Source organism: Zalophus californianus, chromosome 6 (genome assembly GCF_009762305.2).
Source record: "Zalophus californianus isolate mZalCal1 chromosome 6, mZalCal1.pri.v2, whole genome shotgun sequence".
Classification (NCBI taxonomy): domain Eukaryota; kingdom Metazoa; phylum Chordata; class Mammalia; order Carnivora; family Otariidae; genus Zalophus; species Zalophus californianus.
The window spans coordinates 106979054-106999815 of record NC_045600.1 but is presented as its reverse complement, the minus strand read 5'-3'; the positions used below and the strand labels follow the sequence as shown (position 1 = coordinate 106999815).

The following is a 20762-nucleotide window of genomic DNA, read 5'->3' as shown; positions in this document are numbered from 1 at the left end:
CGGGGAGCATGCGGGTGTCGCAATGGCAGGCAGCACGTGGGGTCATGTGAAGTTCAGCTCCGGGCTCTCGCAGGTCATCGGGTTTTACTCATCCCCTGTCCATTAAGCATGTTTCTCCCCCTCTCGCTTTCCTTTCTCTGTGTGCGTGTGTGTTTTAATTATTCGATGGCTCTTGGCTTGCTTTCCTAACCCCAAATTAACATTTCCCCCGGCTACTGAGAAACTAGGCATTCCACCCACTGGAAAGCAGTCAAAGAGGCCAGCGAGAATTCCAGCTCCGTGCGTGACCCTTAAGGATGCTATCCGGATCTAGTCGCCAGGGAGGAGGATCAGACAGCAAGATGCAGCAAGAGAACAGAAAACTCCCAGCAGCCACATGGGCTGCTCTTACCTTCCACCCATTTTACAGATGACAATCACGAGGCCCAGAGCAGCGCAGCGGCTTACACAAGGTCACCCGGCCCCAGTCAGCGCAAAATGACTCAATTTTTCAAGACTGCCCCTGCAACGCCTGTGTCAGTCCAGGCCAGCATTCCCCCACCAAAAGCTTTCCCCCACACAAAGATTTTTACAGTGGAAATGATATCTTACAAATTAATAAGCTGTGGGCATGTGCTCATCACCCAGCGCTAGAAATTCCAAAGTGCCTATTCATCCCGTGCTTTCATTTGCAAAGTATTTATTAAGTGACCCACTCTAGGCTCAGAGGACACGAAGGTAAGTAAGGACGGGTCCTTCTGCCTTTAAGGAGAACCCAGCGGTGAGACACAGACCAGCCCGTGGAAAATAAACCTATTTCAAACGAGCCTTGATTTATGTAACATTCATCAAGTAACAGCACTTGGATCTTTATAATTTTATCCTTACGTCCAGGTCAGTGAAATCTCTAGATTTCCACTCTCTTTATGTCTTCCCAAGTGAAAATGAAACACAACCATCTATTTTCAGTCTATTAAGTCATAAACCACAGGGCATACACAGGGGCCAAAGCTCAGTTTAGAACCAGTACGGTCCAGAGAACAGAATTCACACAAGGCAGAGACCCCCCACTTCCTGTGGGGTCCAGAGGAGCAGCGTGCAGTGGGGTGACCTGGGCACCAGCACCCCGCCAGCCTCTAACCCAGAGACCGGCCCCACAGAGCTCCTGTTCTCAAGAGGTTCACTGTCTAGGGCGCCTGGGTAGCTCAGTTGGTTAAGTGACTGCCTTCGGCTCAGGTCATGATCCTGGAGTCCCGGGATCGAGTCCCACATCGGGCTCCCTGCTCGGCGGGGAGTCTGCTTCTCCCTCGGACCCTCCCCCCTCTCATGTGCGCTTTCTCTCAAATAAATAAAAATCTTTAAAAAAAAAAAAAAAAAGAGGTTCACTGTCTAGGACAGCGAAGACAGATCCAGAAACATATGATTTTTTTTTGACATATGGTGCCTGCTGAGAACGAAGCGTGTTCTAGTGATGGTGGGACATTCTGGGCTCAGCATGAGGCAAAGCACGGGGGTCAGAAATGGCTTGGGGCCGGACGGGGGGAAGGGACAGAGAGAACTCAAGTTAGAGTGGGGATTCTTGACCATTTGGGGCAAAGAGGGATCATTCTGAATTCCAGTGACTTTTCAAAGACCCCTCCTACAGTGTCATACTTGAAATCACTGACTGCGCAGACAACGCTCGTGTTCACGTGGATCCTGCTCTTTTGCAACCAGTACGTAACCTAACAGCACCTTCAGCTGCCAAGTGGGAAAACTCCTTACCAGGGCCACCGAGGGCAAAGCTGGGGGAGGGGTGGGACACATGGCAGAGATCCCAGGGGACAGGGCAAGTCATCCCCGAGGCTCCCGGAGCTAGGGATGGGTTCTAGGCAGGGAGGCGCCAGGGTAAGATGTGCCCTTTAGGAACATTACCTCGGGCACACGGGGAGAGCAGATCCAAAGGGGTGGGAGGAGAGGCCCAGTCATCCAGGTGAGGGGGTGACTCTCCATACCAGATGTCAGTGTCATGGAAGCCTCGTGCCCCAGATAATCCTCCCTTCCAAAAACTAAACTAAGCCAAGCTCACCCACTCATTTTCAACAACTGCCATCCTCTGCGCACCCAAGGCTCATCCTTCCTGCCTCCATTCTCAGGCCACATCCACATGGGGAGGGGGGAGGTTGGGGGGGATGGTACGTGGCACGGGACACACGACTGTGGGGCGGGGGTGGGAGCAAGGGTTCGGAGGAGGCCCCGTCAGCGCCATAACCGCAGCCAGACGGGCAATGATTGGGCTGCGCACACCAACGTGACCTTGACAGGGGTGGGAGGGGCCGGGGAAACCTGCTCTCCTCGGAGGCATGATTTTTCTGCCTTTTGCTGCTTCGTTGGCCTCACCCTGCTGATGACCACAAACTGCATCAGCTGAGGAGGAGGATGTGGTGACAAGACTCTCCGCTCTTCTGGCAGCTTGGAGAGCAAAGAGCTGATAAATCTCACACGGGGCAGAAGGACAGGTGGCTGGAGTGGTATGACCAGTGTGGGCGGTGGGGAGAGATCTGGACTCAGGGGCTCGGAAGAGCCATGCCCCGCTACCCACATAAAGCTCCCTCTCTCCTGGTCTCCTGGCATGGTCACGGCCACGGTGCCTGAAGTTCCCACCATTTGTCATTCCTCTGGCATCCAAAGCCCCAAAGACCGACTACACCAAACGCTTCGTTCACGCATGAGTCATTAAAACCTATTTCTTTTAAATCCACGTAGTAAACATTAACTGAGGGCCTGCCCATGCCAGGTCCTGAGCTGGGCCTCGGGTAGGGGAGGGGGATGACTAAGGCCTGGGGACCTGAGGCTGGAGGAGTAGACACGGAAACCAAATTGTGCAGACGGGGCCTTATGAATCTGGCTGAGGAGACTGGCCTCTACTTGGGCTCACTGGGACATTCCTGAAGAGTCTTAAACCACCGGGGAATGATACAGTTTTGACACCATCATTTTGCATCCCCTGGGGTTATAAACACTATGTCATTAGCACCTTTAACACCTTAGTGCGAATTAGGTAATCAGACAACGTGTCACCTTGCAAAAGACAGAGACGTGGAACGGAGAGGTTTTGATGCCAGAGGAGAGATGCCAGGAGGCACAGGCGCTCCGCGGCCTCTCCGTGGGGACTGGAGAGTAGGAGACAGGCCCCAAGGGAACCAAGGTGCCAGGGCCACGGCAGCTCAAGCAAAAGTGGACACGGACACGTCTTCCACACACAATTCATGCCTGCAAATATTTACCCAGCTCCTCAGTCCTGGGCCCTGGGGCATGGTGGAGAACAAAAGAGATGGTCCCTGCCCTTGAGGGGCAGACAGACAGTAAACAAATAACCACACAGACTTAGAACTACAAGCTGGGATAAGGGCTGTGAAGGGAAAAAAAAACAGGGAGCTATAAGAGAGTATATCAGGGGACAGAATTTAAATAGAGGGGGAAACAGTGAGGGCTGTCTTAGGAGAGGATAGTTAAGCTGAGCCCTAACTCACATTAGCTGAAAACTGTGGGGAAGAGCATTTCAGGCAGAAGGAAGAGCACGTGCCAAGGCCCTGAGGAAGGGACTGTAAATAAAGGCCAGAGTTGGGGGGAGGGAGGGGAGCTGAGCTGGAGGTGGAGGCCTGACCGGCAGGTGAAGCCAGACGCACAGCCTTATTAAGGATTCAGACCCTTACCCTCAAGACAGTAGGGAGCCCGAGTGGTTTTAGCAGATGTACCGGGTGATAGGATGTGCATTTTATAGAGATCTCTCTGGCTGCCAGCAGAAAGCAGGAGGCAGGCCGAGAGACCAGTTAGGAGCAAGGCTAGGCCAGAGATAACCCTCATTCGGATGAGGCAGCCACAGTGAAGACGGAGGAACGGATGGATGTAGATGCCCTGGAGGCAGAACCGACAGGGCTTGGTGATGGACAGGATGATCAACAAGAAGAGAAAGATGGTGACAGGGGTGACTTCCCCAGGTGTGGCTCAGGCAACTCGGTGGATGGTGGCCCTTTTGCTGAGAAAAGGGGAGACTGGAGGAGGAGGGCAGATGGGTACTTAGAGCCGGGACGTGCTTGAGCAAGGCCTGGAGAGGCGGCCCAGCAGACATGACAGCCGGGGCATTCTCGGGCCCTCGATGCAGCCTCCGGCAGAGATGGGTCCCTGGTGGTTGAAAGTCCTGTGGGATCTCCGGCCAGGCCGTCCTGGTAAGAGAATTTCTTGGCACCTGAGCCCAGAGGAGACACATTCTTGTTTTTCCCTCCTATGTGCTGTCAGAGAGAAAGGCTTTCCCTTTTCTGGAAGTGTCAAAAATGCAGCACAGGAACCTCCTCCAGCTGCCAGGGTGACTAATATTTATCACTGGTATATACAGTAGCCATTCTTCAAGGCCGTGAAATTCAGCCACAAGCCTCTCAAGGGCCCTGCCCAGGCTCAGCCATGCCTCGGCATTCCACAAGGCTGAATAATACCCCTCACTCCCCAAAGGGGCTCTGCGTACCTTACCCCGGAGGCTTCTCAGTGCCTTGGACTCACTGCCTCCAGGCCGGGGCCCAGCGACCCCACAACAGAGTGCAGGTAAGCCGTGCCCTCACCCTGCCCGCCCCACCGGCCCCGGTTCCCACTGCAGTGCTTCTCTCCCTGGAAACAGCGGGGGAAGGATGGGGAGGGCAGGAACTTCCCAAGCCCCGCGGCCGAGCCTTTTGCTTTCAGGAGCAAACCGAGGAGCAAAGAAATCAAGTCGCTTTGGCCAAGGTCAAGCAGCAGGGCTGAGACAGAAACTCCAGGCCAGGGCACTCTCTCTCTCTGGGCAGCAGGGCTGGAGCAGCCGAGATGGCATGTGGGCAGCGTGCCAGCGAGACCCCTGGGGGAGAGCAGCAAGCAGCTCGGGATAAACGGCCACCGGGACATCCCACGAGATGAAACTCTCAAACAAGATCGCTCGTGGGATGCCACGCCATCTGCCCTCCCCCAGCGGCCTCAAATGAGCAGCAGACAAGCAGTGCTAAAAGAGAAGGCAGAATCAGGGCTCAAGAGACCAACCAGAGTCTTCTGGGAACACGGGGGCGGGGGGGGGGGTGGCGCTCCGCAGAGGAGGAGGCTTTCCACAAGATCCCAGCTCTGAACAGAAACAGTTTCATTCAGACAACACGGTGGATGACTTTAACTACACCAAGGTCTCTGTGAAGGGAGGAGGCCCACAGAGGAAGTCCTTTCTCGTGTGACAATGACCATCGAGGAAACAAGATAACAATATAGCACGGAATACGGCGATCCCACGTCAACTTTGCCATTTGTGCCAAGCCTCCGGCCAAGGTTATGTGCCCATGACACCTGCCAGCGCAGAGGGGGCTAATGGGAAATCCACTGGAGAAAGGGTACTGCCCACACTCAGTGTGAATTTTCTCACTGAGTGTGTGCAGAACAACATCAAGTCCCCACAAAGAGGGCCTTCACTCCTTCCCTGTCCCAGATACCCCGGAATTCAGGAATACGGAAGGGTGACCACAAAACGCTGAAGGACAGGATGGAGAAGACAGCTTTCCAAAGGGCAGTGCTTTCTTCCCAGAAGCTCCTTCTTCCAGACTCAGACACGTTGGTTGGTATCTAACCCATGACTTCACGTATACGCGGACCGCCTCCTGAGAACTGGCAGCCACATGTTCACTGAGCGCGCTGCACACCCAAGCGCCGTGCTGCACGGGGCTTACAAAAGCTGAAGAATACGCAGGCCCTGCCCTGCCCGCCCTGCCAAAGCTGCAAACTGGCAAAATGGGGGGGGGGGGTGAAAATCCTGAAATCCGATCTTATCTATTTCCCCGCCTTTGAGCACCCCCACCACAAAACCAGCACAGGCAGGCCCTTTTGAAAGTCGGGACCTGTTACACGGCTCAGCTCCTGGCCCCTTCCCTTCTTCCAGATTTCCTGCCTCCCCTTCTGGGCTGTCACCCCCAACCACCCTTAAATGTCAACACCTCTGCAAAAGGGTGACAAAAATTCTGCCACCTTACATGGTGCAAACAGCCTCTCCCATTAGTCCAAGCGAGTGTTTACGGAGATCCGGCAATGAGCGAGGCACAGGAAAAAAAAAAAAAAGAGGTCCGGCGTGATCACTTGAGGGGACATCAAAGCTGCGAGGGCCAACCCAGAAACAGTAAGGTTGGAGAGAAACCCTCCTGATTGTTTTGGCTGAGTTCCAGCCACACAGGAGAGGGGATCCCACCCCGCCGCCCTCTCTGCCGCACAGCTCCATGACCACCAGCGTTGGAACTGGAAAGGGTTAGTCAAGCCAAGGAAACTGAGGCCCAAGGATGGTGAATGGATCTCAGGGGTGCTGGACTCGGGGTCAGCGGCATACACTGGCTCTCCACTTACCCTTCAGGCCCCAAGCTGGACCCAGAACTAATGTCAAGGCCGCGTGTTATTGACAGCCTACAAGACCATTAATTACTCACGTCTGCACTGTGCTTTGTGGTTTTCCAAAACTCTCTCCTGATCATCATGGTAGCCTTTGATATAGGCCGGGTAGATCTTACTAGCCTCAGTCTCTAGGATAGAAAGTGAGTGCCAAGGAGGCTGAGAGCCATGTCTGATGCCGCATGGAACAGGAAGACAGGCCTTGCAGGATCTTAACTACCACGCTTCTATAAGCTGGGGGGGGGGGGGGGGTAATAAAAAACAAGACTAAGACACAGCCCCTGTACAGGGAAGGTGGCCCTAATATCTTGGTAGATGAATGACACAGACGCAAGTTACCTATCACGAACAGGGCCACATTCAAACATATTTATGGAGCACGTACTATGCTCCAGACCCAGGAAGTCATTCAGGAGACCTTTCAGAGAAAGGGGAGGTGGTCACAGTGAGCTGGGATAGATAGTAAAGGAAAAGGCAACAGAGGAGGTGGGGCTTGCTCCTGGTTTTAAAGACAGAAAGGTACAGAGAAGTCTGGGAATGCATCCCAGGAAACATACGGGCAAGCCAAAGCAAGGCAGTGGGTGTGGATACAGCAGGCTGGGGAGGAGCTGTGATGAGCCTCATCTGGAAGGAACAGAGGCCCAAAGGGAAGGCAAATCCACAGAGTGGTTGGCTCTGGACGACTTGAAGTACCAGGCCTAGGGGACCGTATAACCTGCCTACAGGTGGCGGGTGCGGGTTCTTCCCAGCCCATCCAAGACCACGGCCTGCTACAGACCCCCCCCAGGACCACAGAGTCCACATTTCCACCTGTTTCACAGAATAGAAGCTGTAGATCCTTGATTCTATCACACACGGCCCACGCCTATGTACCACACACACAAGCCAGCCGGGGCTGGCCCCAAACGAGCTCTTCAGGCAAACACAAAATTCCTGCAGATAAGGAAAGAGCTGAACATTCACAAATCCATTTGTGCTCAAGACAATGTGGGTGTAAGGCACACTTTCAAAAGGGCCACATTTCACACATTTTAAGTGGTTTTCACACATTTCTGTGCAAGTGTATGAGGCTGTATGAGCATAACACATTTCAAAAGGGAAAAAACAGTGGGTAAATCTGACTCATCTTACTCCCCTGGCTTTCTCCTCTCTGAACACATTCTCTCTCTTTCTCTCTTTCTCTCTCTCTCTCTCTCTCTCTCTCACACACACACACACACACACACACACACACCATTTCCCCAGCACTCCAATCTGAACAGCACAGTGGGCCTGGGGGCCCGCAGGATTCATTGGGTCAATTGCGCTCCCTCTCAGCATGTGGCCTTCCAGGTGACCCGTGAAAAACACAATTACACTGTGAACTTCTGGAGGGCAGGGACTGGGTTTCCCCCACACTGCCTTAGAGCAGGTGCCTCCCAACCCTGCCCGTATGACGGCAGAAATAAATGCCCCTGCACTCCGAGTCCTGCGGCCCACGACGGAGGCTCCCCTGAAAAGGACCACAGATGTCACCACCCTCCCCCCACCTCAGCCAGAGAGCAGTGTGGGCATCAGTTCAATTATTTCATTCAGCCCCTCCCACTCTTCGGTCTCTTCAGTTACCTCAGCAAGAGCCTTGACAACTAACAAAAGCACATGAACATCTATCCCCTGGCTTGGGTTCCCCCCCCTCCCACTCCGTGACGTGGGAGGGGCCAGGAGATTCGTCAGGCTACTTTGCGAAGGTCACGTCCATCGCTAAGGCTGACACACTGGTCTTGTCATTGCTTGTCCCTGGATCCTACCGAGAGAAAAACTAAACTCCCAAGGTTCTGAAACTTTATTCACCTCCTCCTCAGGATTAAATCTATGTTTAATTCAACTACTGTTCAGTCCCCTAAATGGTATCGCCATCATCTTCATCTTCATCACCCCTACGTGGCCAGGTGGGTATGCCAGCGCTTGACCTAAGAGCGAAGGCAGACCAATCCACTACATAACCAGAAGGGCAGGGGGACCCTCTTGCTACATTTGAAACCTTCTCTGACATCCAAGCATTTAAACAGCTCATTGACTTCCATACATAAATATTACCATAAGCTACAGTTTCATTTACCCTGTGCTGGGGCCAAGAGGGGTTGAAAGCAGAGCGAGCACAAATTAGGTACTGGAAAGTTTCTTATTTCCTGTAGTGTCAGATGTTCACAGTCAAAAAGAAAAGAAGAAGCGGTGTCACGTGCTCAGTCTCCCATTGAACATCGAATGTATGTTGTTTACACATAATTGGTTCCTTTTGCTAAATGTTGCAACTGAGTAGCACAACTGGAATTGTTATAGACACACACACGGGGACACAGCCCAGGTCTTTGGCTGCTTCCACTGAACAGCCCCAGGGCCTCCTGACAGCTGAGCTAATGCAGGGGCTCTCCCACCAGCACGGGACAGGTTCCCCAGGTACTCAAGGAAAGCACAAAACACCAGGTGGAACAGAGCGGAATCTCTGCAGCCCAGAATGTACCCAGGGATGGAAAGGAGTACCCACTTCCCCACTGTAATTCTCCTAATGGAAAGCGACAAGGCTGGAATCCAAATCCTAACTCCGGTAACTTGCTCTGTGGGCCCTTGAGTAAGGGACTAGTCCTTTCTGGGTCCCTGGTTTCTCATAAAGGTGGAAGCTGAATCAGAAAGCCCCAAGCTTATTTCAGCTTCAGTGTCCACAAAAATCACCCCTTTCTCTCGTATTCAACGCGAGCACAGGAGAACCCAAGTTGGTGAGAGGGACACCATGAGAGGAATACACTTTTACAAAATTACATACTGTGCGTAAATGCACATAGCAAAAATATGCCGTCTTAAGGGGTACAACTCAGTAGCATTCAGTTCATGCACAATGTTTGCAACCATTACATTTATTCAGTCCCGGAACATTTTCATCACCCCAAAGGAAACCCTGTACCCATTAAATAGTCACTCCCCATTTCCCCCTGCTGGACCCCCGGCAGCCATGAATCTGCTTTCTAGCTCTGTGGGTTTGCCCATTCTGGATATTTCATATCAATGGAATCATATGATACACGGTCTTACAGGCCTGGCTTCTTTCCCTCAGCAGCATTTTTTCAAGGCCCATCATCTGTGTCGTGGCATATACTTTATTTCTTGGCTGAAAAATATTTCGTTGTATAGAGGAATAGGCCTTTAATTGCTAAGTCATTCACAAACTTCAGTACCACGAATGAGTAGTAGTAATTAAATGAGATAATCTATATAAGGTCGTGGGAACACAGTGAGTGCTCGATGAGCATGAGTTTCATGTTGTCACTGTCCCTAACAACGCCTCCTAGCACGTCTTGCTGGCGGGGGAGGGGCACCACATCTCATTGGGAATCCGTGGCCTAGATGCTTCCTGAGGCCATACCTAGGTCCCAACTTCTCGGGGGTACATGGATCAAAACATTCTGCACACGTATCAGATCTTCCCTCAGCTCCCCCACCTCTGGGAACCCCTTCTGAGACTGGAGGAGTAGGCAGTAACAATCGTCAGCCGGCAGAACAGTGGGACTCCTCTTTTAAGCAACCTTGCAATGCAAACTCCACCAAAATAGAACAGTGTTGGGGAGATAGTGTAATTCTTCATTTTTCAAAATGACCCACAACAGGATTCCTTTAAATGGTTTTCCTGTCACGCTTAAGACATAATTCAATTTACACAATCAATGTTTCAGCAATATACCTTCTCCATAAAACAGTATGGGGCCATCAAGAGTTTGGGTTCCAATCCTGGAGGGCAAGGGCAGTCAACAGACAGTAGGAACTGATGTTTGCTTCTCCCTCCATGTAATTAGCATGTTCCATCTGCAGACAGAAGTCCTGAGTCCTTATTTCACTTTCCAGCCCCGAGACTTGGAACAAGAACAGCCACCTCGGAGTGTCAGTTTTACTCTTGGGGAACACAAAAGGTGCACCCACTTTGCCTGAGGCCGGTGGGAGAATCCAAAGTGCCCCACATCCAAAGAGATGTGAATTATCATTATCCACAGAACTCACTCCCAGGACTCTGTCTGTATTTGTGAAGCCTGTCAAAACACCGACCCACCCTCATGGGGAGCTTGAACTTCTTCTACATGGGTCCCCTCACAGAACCGAGATGATTTCCCCTCCCAGGGAGGCCCTCCCGCCGTCTCCATCCGGGTCTCCCAGCTCAGCACCCTGGGCCCTCAGGGCACCACTGGGATGTGTGGGTCCCGGATGCCCACTTCCACCTGCCTTAGGGGACTGGGGAGGCCTCCACAACCAAAGCAATCCTCCCCAAGTGCTCTGTGGCCAGTTCTCTCCTAACTCCCAAAGCTTGTTTTCTTTAATTAGCTCACTGTGGCTGGAGAAAAACGCGGCCCCACCCTCGAAATGAGCAGATCTGGGCCTCAAATGTACTCTGTGGTTTGCCTCTGTGCTGCCAAGCTGTTAGCCAGGGAGTAACAAGCTACCGGGGCTCAGGAGGAAGGGGTGGTGAGAAACCCCCGCCACAGTAAGATGGGCCTTTCTCTTCCCAACATCTGACATTTGTCAACCGCGAGGCTGGGCTGTACCCCTTTCTGAGTCCCTGAAACCTGCCATTGCGGTTCCAGTGAGGGGACAATTCCAAATGCTGTGGGTTTTCTTGCTCTCTCTCTCCCTCCCCATCCCTTCTTCCTTCTTTTATAACCTGCTCGTGGGGCAGTTCATGCTGCATCCAAGTCTGTTCCTCTCATCTCACAGAGGAAGAACTGAGGCCCAAGCAAAGCAACTGCTTCTTCGTCTCTCATGACGATAGCGCGCAAGATTTCAACAAACACGGAAGATTCACCGGAGAGCTCTTCCTAAACACAGCACCTCGAATGGAAGCTTACGAAAGACTTCTTCACGTGTCCCCTCCACTGGGCCTCGTGCTGTAGGGCAGGCAGACCCATCACCACTCCATTTTACAGATGAAGCAAGTGAGGCTCGGTGGGGAAGGGACTGTCGCTGGTCACATCACGGAGGGTAAAGGACAAGGACCCAGACCTGCAAACTGCAAACACGGTAATTTTCCCCTCATTCCAGTAACTTCTGGAACACAAGTTCTGAAGAGCTGCTTAGAAGTCTGAGGCAAAGTCTCCATAGGCATTTGTACTCATAGAATCTCTGAGGTTAGACCCTGAATGCTGGGGTCCCCAGATGCTACTACTTTGGTCCTAGCACCTCGAGGGATTATTTCTTCCTCCCTCACCGTCCTGACCATTGCAACCATTTATTCAACATTATGTACCAGACACAATGTTAACTTCCTTCCCTGCACTCATTTAACACCCTACGAGGTAGTTACCATTATCCCCACTTTACGGATGGGACAACCAAGGCTCCAACAACCTGCCCAAGACGGAGGAACTACTTAAGAAGTGAAAACAAGAGTTGACCCAAGAGTTGGCCTCCAAGAGGCTCACACTCTTAACAGCTACATTACAACGGATGGACTGAGGATCACCCAATGAGGAAACAGATCCAGTAAGAAATGACTTGCCCAAGGAGACCAAACCAGAGCTGGATTCAACTGGGGGCCTCTCTCAGCCCATTGCTGGCTCATGCCTCTACACTAAGCAGCTCAAAAATTCACAAGAGTGAATGCACAGTAGGCCCCAAAACACCTCCAACAAGACTCTTTGTGGAGCCTCTGGAGTTCCCCAGCTGTGACCTTTATCAACAGATGCACCATCACCTGGAACAGCCTAGAATCTTCCGAGCAAGTGTCAATACTCACTTGTATGTGTGTCTGTATGTTGTTTCTTGGCCCTGCAACCACGGTAGTATGAGGCGGCCAGGGATCTAGCAAAGGGCCTGTGTTGAGACCAGCTTGAGCCCGCCACGCCCGCGATGGCAGCCAACACGGGCTATGTAATTTGTGGGCCCCAGGGCAAAATGAAAATGTGGAGCCCTTTGGGCAAAAAGCAGGAAGAAAGTAACATTAATGTTATTAAAAGACAAAACTTTTTCCTTTCCTTCCACAGCCTCTGTCCCGACTTGTTACGGTGGTTTATTTTATTTGCTATTTAATATCATTCTAAGAAAAGTGAAAGTTTTAAATTATTAGCATGTATCTTATCTGCATGACCTGTTTAGGTCATGCAATGCAGTTTTAAATACAGACATCAGAGCATTTTTACTAGGATGTGAAATCACTGAAATTACACAATTTGTATTTCGTGGCTTGGACACACATACACACTGTGACTTTACCAGAATAATAGCCATACTGCCTAAACTTAACCTGTTTTTATTTCACTTTTTGGTATGTGCACATCCTACCAACACTCTACCCTCTGCTTACTGAGGAGTGAGGAAAGCTGAAAGGGAAAGGCATTAGGGGCTGCCTTAGCTTTCCTTCTGCTACGTCATCATTTTCGGCATGAGTAGTTGGCTAATATGGGGAATATCACAAGTAAGGCGGCATAGGAGAGGATTTCCTGGTTGTTAATGTTTCTTAGAAGGATATAGCCCTTCTTTCTCAAGTTCTGGTTCAAATGGAAAGCGTCAGGACTTTCTGTCCTGTGAGGGCAGAAAGGAACATTGTGCACACGTATCTCTTTTACTCAAGCGCATGCTCCACGGTCTCATCGGACATCGCTTACAAAACCCTAGCTCAAAGAAAATCAAGAATTTCCAGATGCTGATGACAGACACTAGTCCAAGCACAGGGCCCTCCTGAGTGCCCGTGTCAAGGACAGACTCAAGACACGCTCCCACGGCTGTCCTTTCCTGGGCTGGCTGGTTAGTCTAAAGCCAAATTAGCTCAAGTCCCCATACCCAGAGGCCCTGCGTCCCAGAAATGTTGGTTCAGGGCTTCAATACCGAAACATAAAAAGTGGTCTGGATTAAAATGCTCACCCACCTCAGCACCTGACGGGCTGGGAGACTACACAGGCATTTTTTCACCTTTCTGGTGCTGCCATACTGTGTGACAATTCCTTTGTCAACACAGTATAATAGGTTGGGTGAGCAACCCGCCATCTTTTTATCCGGTCAACACCAAGGAAAGGGAAGAAGGGACCATTTACCAGCTCTTAGCAAGGTGACAAATGCTGAGCTAAGCTCTGTATATGCATTAACTCAATCTTATAACAACCCTAAGAGATAGGCATCATTATCCCCATTTTACTGCTGGAGAAACTGAGGCTCAAAGAAGTGACGTGACTTGCCCAAGACCTGCCTATCCAGTCAGCTCAGGCTGACTTTTCTGGACTTATCCCCACCCCACTGAGGTTCCTTGTGATATTGTGATTTATAATAAGAAATATACATTTGGTCTTTGTCCACCGTTCCTGGCACATAGCTCCTAAAATCCTCGCAATTTCCTAGATGAGAGCCTCAAGGGCATCTTTTGTTGTATTTTGTTATATTCTTGAAATAGCTCCAGAGCAATGAAGGTGAAATGAGTATCTTTTGTTATTCATAACAAGCCCTTTTCAACCACAGCTGGGTTTCTGTAAGCGAGGGGACTTCTGGAAAGTCCCTAAGGATGGACAGTTGGGTACCAGGGAAACCAACCGTGTGATCAGAAGGTTGGAACTTCCAGTCCCAGCTCCCCATCTCTGGGAATAGGAGAAGGGCTGAAGATTGAGTTCAATCACTGATGGCCAATGGCTTAATCAATCATGCCTACGCAATGAAGTCACCATGAAACCCCCAAAGGATGGGGTTCAGAGAATTCCCCAGTTGGGGAGCCCGGGGAGATGCCAGGAGAGCTGTGCTTCCACAGCACACGAAGGCCCTTCCTCCCTCTCTTGCCCTGTGCATCTCTTCCATCTCGCTGTTCCTGACTTGTATCCTTCTATAAACTGGTAAAATGTTTTCCTGAGTTCTGTGACCCACTCTAGCAAATTAACGGAGTCCTGGAAGGGGTTGATGGGAACCCCTAATCCACAGCCCAGGGGTCGGAGGTGTCAACCTGGACTTGGGGGTGGGTATCTGTAGTGGGGTGGGGGGGGGCGGGAGGACAGTCTTGTGGGACTGAGCCCTTACCCTGTGGCATCTGATGCCGTCCCCAGGTAGTGTCAGAATCGAGTTACACTGGAAGGAGGACATTCAGCTAGTGTCCAAAGACTCTGAGAATTGCTCGGTGTGGGGAAATCACGTGTGCATGTGCACACACACGGCCACCAGAAGCATCACAAGTAAAACACGCTGTATGAGCCTAGAGGAGACACAGCAGAGTTTTCCAAACACCCCCTTTCCCCCAATGCAGCCCTGCCACCTGCCCAGAGGCTGGGGGAGCTGGCTTAGAACTCAAGTGCATTTAAATGCAGCAGAGGAAAGAAAAAAAGAACACAATTCTGACTCCAAAAGTTCTGGTACATCAAGTTCGATGGCCACCTGCCAGCATTTAAATAATTAATGCAAAGGCTTCTCTGAGACACCTGTTAAGTGTACGTGGCCACATCCTTACCTAGGTTAGTGCAGCCCAGTGCACTTCCCTAAGTGCCTGTAAAGCAGATCTCGGGTAATTATGATCCTCGGCTCATCCCTGGCTGCATTAGCAATAACGTATACTTACTGAGTTAAAAGCTCAGGTCCTGCCTCCACCACAGTTAGTCATTGAGACCTGCCCCAGCAGGCCCGGAGTTCCATGTTATCACACCCCACCCTGCCCTGCCACAGCCTTCTCCTCAGGGTAGCAATTTTGAGCAGAGCTGGAACAATAAGACTGTTTTGTGCTGAGTCGACCTTAGAAGGCAGCCGGGGAAGTGCCCTCGCCCTGTCCAGATGGGATGATGGCACCTGCTCACCTCCAGATGCAGGCCAAATGGGAGCGACTGGCGCTCTTCTCCCAGGGGCTTCACTCCCCATTTTGAGGTCACCTCTAGTTGCAAAGCCACACAGCAGGATCACAGTTGTTGGCTGGAGGGTGGCACATCTTCTGCCCGGCCCGGGGCTCAGGCTGACTTCTCTGGGTCCTTCCCACCGAGGACCGCCCCACACCAGCCACTCACTATCCTAACTGCCCACCCAGAGGGCCTCCCAACAGAATGGGTGGGAAACCATCTGGAAAAGTGCTGGCCATGCCCGGCTCAACAAGGCACACAGGTGTCACGCAAAGAGCCCCACACCAGAGACCACACCATCTGGGCTCAGATTCCTTGCCTGTTTAACCTCAGGTAAACCGCTTGACGTCTCTGAGCCTCAGGCCCTCAGCCATTAAGTGAGGATGGCACAAAAGCCTCAGGCGGGATGGTGGCTGGTCCTCATCATGTTGGTCCCAGAGGTTTCTCCTGGGTGCTTGCAGAGGCAGGGCGACGGGAAGGACTGGCTACCTTTGCTTCTTCCAGGTAACCAGCCTCCCAACCAGCTCCCATCGGCTTGTGTCTTCCACCCACACGCAGGACCTGGGGGCCCAATGGATCACCACACGTCAGCAGGAGCCTTTACCTTGTTCCTCTTTCCCTTCTTAGCAGGAGCGACTCCGTGGATGGCTCTGAGGCAGAGTGGGCCTCTGTCTGTCCCCTCAGGGGTTCGCTCACATCCTTCCTCTTCAGCTAGCTGAGCTTGGTTACTTCTCATAAGACTCCCTACTTGGTAGGGTTGTGGGAGGAGTTCGAGAGAAAGACGTGTGGAAGCCCCCGGCCTGGTGCCTCCCTACAGGTCGCAACAGGACGACGGGGCTCCCAGATGCCTGCCCTCACTGACGGACTAAATACTCAGATTTAGTACTTCCCGCCTCGGGACTGGAAGGGGAAGCCTACAGGGATGGCAAGGCTGGCCCTGGCAGAGATGTGGATCCTGAAGGCTTTCCGCTCATAGGGCCCATTAAGGTTCAAGGCAGAGGTCATGTCCATCGGCCCACCTGACCTTCACCAGGGTTATCCAGGGAGACAAGGCAGAGGTTTTACAGGTAAAGACAGCGCAGCTCAGAAAGTGAGCTGCCCAGGAGCACCCAGCCAGCACCGGAAGCCAGGGGTTCCTGGTCTGAGACCAGGGTTCTTTCCACTCCACCAAGTGGGTAGACAAAAGGGACAAGAAGGGGTAAGCACAGGGTCAGGTTAGAACACTAATAAAAGCAGGGTGGGGGTGCAGAAGTCTCAGTCCAAGATTCCTACAGACTTGAAGCTCGCTCGTCAGCTTCCTAAGGGCTCATCATGAACTTTCAGACCCCACACCTCAAGCCCGGCACCAAGGCCAATTTTCTATGCTGCAGAAGCTGGCTAGTCTTGCCACGCTTCCTCTGCACAGCTCCGAAAGACCCACATATAGGGAACATCATGCCTGTGATTTCGTTTAATCCTCATACTACCGCCATGGTTTGATATTTTTAGCCGCTGAACAAAAGAGGAAAGAGGAACCACAGGAGGTTAAGGGCAAGGGTGAGGCGTGACCCCAGAAGCGTACAGCGCTGGAGTCTTGTGCCTTTGTCACTACACCATACTGCTCTGGATAAAGAGACCTGACCACCAGCACCCTCAGCATCCCGCGCCGCCCCCCCACTTCAGTGAGGTGTGGCATCACCGGTAACCGTGGCTCTGAAACTATTATGGGCATCAGCAACCCCCCCCCCCTCCACCACCACGAGAGCCTTTAAAGCACAGATAGTAGGGCCTACCCACAGGGTTTCTGATTCGGGAGGTCTGGGGTGGGGCCTGAGACTCTGCATTTCTAGCAAGTTCCCTGGTAATGCTGATGCTCCTGGTGGGGGCCCACACTTCGAGAACTGCTGATTTATCCTTATTTTAAGCACTCCCTCAACACCCGGGGAACGGGCAGCTTAACAGCGGTACACCCACTTGAGTTAACATGCATAATTATGAAGACCATGGGAAAACACGGGGAAATGCTTCTGACGGTATTAAATTAGAAAAGGAAGCTAGCACCTGGGCTGGTCTGGATCCCGTCTGCCCTCTGATCCATTTCTCAGCCTCTCGTGTTCTGCTCTGTATCCCCCAGAGCTGACCCCTGACTTACCAGGCCCCCCACATCAGGGGCATCTGGTGGGGCATCTGGTGGGGTCTGCACAGGAGCAGGAACTCAGGAGACCGGAGGGTGGGAGGAGGGGAGAGGCCAGGGCATTTGTCCTCTCTCCCCCGACCTTGGGTGGGCACTTTGAGAGGCAGCTGTGTCTGCTCTAGGTAGGCCACCGGTGACCGCGACCCTGGGCTTTGGGAACACTACCTTCTCCCTTTATCCCTCCAGCCCAAAGGGGGTAGTGGCTTCCTGCCACAAAGCTCTGGGTCACCTCGCCTTTCCATGTTTGGCTTCTCAGCTCCTTTATCACCCGTGTAACCAAGGCCCCGTATTAAATTCCCTCTGTGGTAAATACCGGATGGAACTCCTGCTTTCCTGGTTCGACGGACTGACACACTCTGATGATAGCCACATTAAAAAAAAAAAAAAACACACACACACATATACGGATGGGCAATTCTAGAAAATATGGAAAAATTAAGGTGTAAAAGTAGGAAGGTTTTCCCCCCAACACGTTAGAAGTGTGTTGGCTATTTATTATAAATATATAAAGCTGGTACCAAGCATATGACTTAAAAGAAAACCAGGTGAGTCTTTATGAGAAAAAGGTAGGGGAGCCATGCATCCATGTCAACAAATCTAAGGAAACCCATCCCTGGACTTTCACTTCTAAGCACACCTTAACTTGGAGAAACTATGGCCACAGCCACAATGATGCCAGCAGTTCCCCTGAAAGTACCAGTGGTTATCTGGGGGGTGAGTGACTCACTGGTGGAAGAGGTCACATCGTAGTGCCACAGCACTGGATCGCCAGCCTCCGTGGCAGGGCAGGTCACCAGGCAACACCCCAAACCACCTTCAGGCCTTGTTACCGTGGAGCAGCTCCCATCCCAGGTCAGCCTCTGGCCTGGAACCTCCTACGAAATCCCTTCAGAGGGGACAGGAGCCCAGAGACCGGGGGCTGCGAATCACACACGAGGATGTTCAAAAACCGGGAAGATTCTGCTCAGCCCTGTCCACCAGACAGCATGGTGCAGTTCTGGGGGGAGGGGGAGATCTTATTTTTACATCATTCTGGGGTATTCCTCTCCCAAGAGAGAAAAAAGTCAAAAGAAACAGACTCTGTGAAACCAGATGGTAACGATGTAAGAAATCCTGGATTCCTGCACTGGAACCAACAGTCTCCCTCACTGAGCTCAAGACCGAACCCTGTGGCAGATAATCCAATGCTCAAGCGGGGAAGGAGGGTCTTAATCTTGGACGAAGCACAGTTTGGTGGTCTGTTGATAATATTTTAGCCTAGTGGCACTGCACAAAATGGACCAAAGGCTTACCACTAGGATGGGCAACTTCCAACCCCAAGCCAAAGAGGATTGAAAGTGCTAGAGGAATGGGGATGGGGAATACAGTGGAGAAAAGCATTGAGGCTCTTTAGGAGAAACCTAAGTCTACTTTCCAAGACCCTGAGTGGACCGTCTCCACAGCTGAACCTTGCTTACCATCAAGCACACTTAGGAAACTAGGATTCAGCTGCCGATGGTTCACATCAGACGAGGATAAGAAAGTGTTAGCACCCTGCCCCAATCTCCCACCCAGGCTCCTCTCCCCAAGAAGCTGACATCAAAGGGCTCCCACATTCTTTCATGGGTGTTAATGGACTTTACCTCGTAAGATAACTAACTACGCAGGGAAATTCATGAGGGTGTAAACGAACAAGAAAAATGACCCCAGGTTCATGCAAAGCACAAGCAAACAACCAAAACTCCCTGGGACTGGGATCAAGAAACCTGGTCCTAACTGGCTTTGCCGCTAATCTTCCTACCACACCAGGAAAGGCGCCACGATCCAAACCGCATCCTACCACACCAGGAAAGGCGCCATGATCCAAACCGCCATATTCCCGGACATGCCCTTTTAAGTTCACCTCTTGAATCAGAATGCCCCTCCTTGAGCAGGGTGAACCCCAGTTTCAGCCACTTCCATGCAGCCTGTCACCACGCCCTCAGGGGGCCCTTCACTTGACCTGGGTGTGCCTCTTTCTCTCGCGCCGGTCTAGGCTTCCATGCGGGGCAGGGTGTGCACAAGCAGGCCCTCCTAGCGTGGCTCACGCTCAGGAACCAGGACCCTGCATGGCTTCTGAGACAAGAGCCAATCACTAGCTATACCACCCGCAGGCTCCACTGGACTCTTGCTTTCCCCTCCAGGGCATTCTGTCAGTGACACCCACTTACCACTGGGCCACTTGCTGGCTGGTGCCCTGGGCCAAGTCACTCAGTGCCTCCAGCTCTCCATTTGCTCATCTAGACTTGCATCTATTTCCAGGGACTGTCACAGAGGTGAAATGAATTCATGTATGTGAATGTGCTTTGTACACTGCAAAGTACTGTGCATAGGGTAGGTCATGGTGGCAGTATCCCCTTCCCTGTGACAGCAGCTGAATAAGAATCCATTACCCTCATTTATTTCTGAGGCCACACAGTATAGTCAAAGAACCACTCTGACAGAGGACTAGAGGAAGAGCCTCAGTCCCCGTTCCCGCACTCATGTGTAAATTGTCCCTCGTCACCTACAAAATAGGGGCAAGACCCTCTGCCCTGTCTCCACCCAAGGCTGTCTCAAGACAGAACAGTGGGAAACTGCTCTGCAAACCCTCAAAGTATGCTAGCCATCATCCCACCATGAGGTTGGACATGAAGGGGGTCACAGAAGAAAATGTGGCTCGTGCCTCATTTTCCTGCTATTCACAATCCCCAAGAGGCCTTGAGGGAAAAGGTGAATTTGTTGAAAAAAGCAGCCATGATCGTCGCCTGGCTTCTTCAGAACCAACAGCCCAAAGCAGCCATCCTCCCCCACACACCCCCCAGTTTAAAAAAAAAAAAAAAAAAAGCCCACTTTGCAAAAGAGAACTGTTGGGTGTGCTCACACTCAGGACTGCTCGCTTTATGGGGGTCTCCCAGAAACTGCGCCGGTCTGGGGCTGAGGGGCTCTGGGGGAAGGGCCCTCCCTTCTCGCTTGCCTGAGCTCTGTCCGGAGCAAGGGGACCCTGACAAAGGGGTGAGGTCAGGCCCGGCCACGCCACATGCTCCCAGATGTAGACTGCTTGCAGAAGCGGCTTCCTTCCTCACCCCAGAGCAGCTGCTCCCTCCGTCAGTGGGGGTGGGGGGGCAGCTCTGAAATGGTCTTCCCAGCAGCACCGAACTGGGAGTGGTGTGAAAAAGCAGCAAAACACCAGTTTCTTCCACTGCCAGCCCCCCCGCCACACACACACACAGACACAGCCGTGGACAGCTCTGCTGCTTTTGGGGGTTTTCTCCCCAGCTTCTCCTGCTCACCTTCCTCCCTTCCCCGTGTTTCCCCAGCTGACAAGCAAAGCTAAGAAAGAACACGTGACCCACCCCCTCCCCAGATCCACCAGGAGAGGCCAC

General features: G+C 52.0%; 1 protein-coding gene across 2 annotated transcripts in view; it reads right to left on the bottom strand.

Annotated features, from left to right (window-relative positions):
- The window catches only part of SMAD3 (SMAD family member 3), a 115327-nt gene that overhangs the window by 73441 nt on the left and 21124 nt on the right, over positions 1 to 20762 (bottom strand). The gene's annotated exons all lie outside the window — the stretch shown is intronic.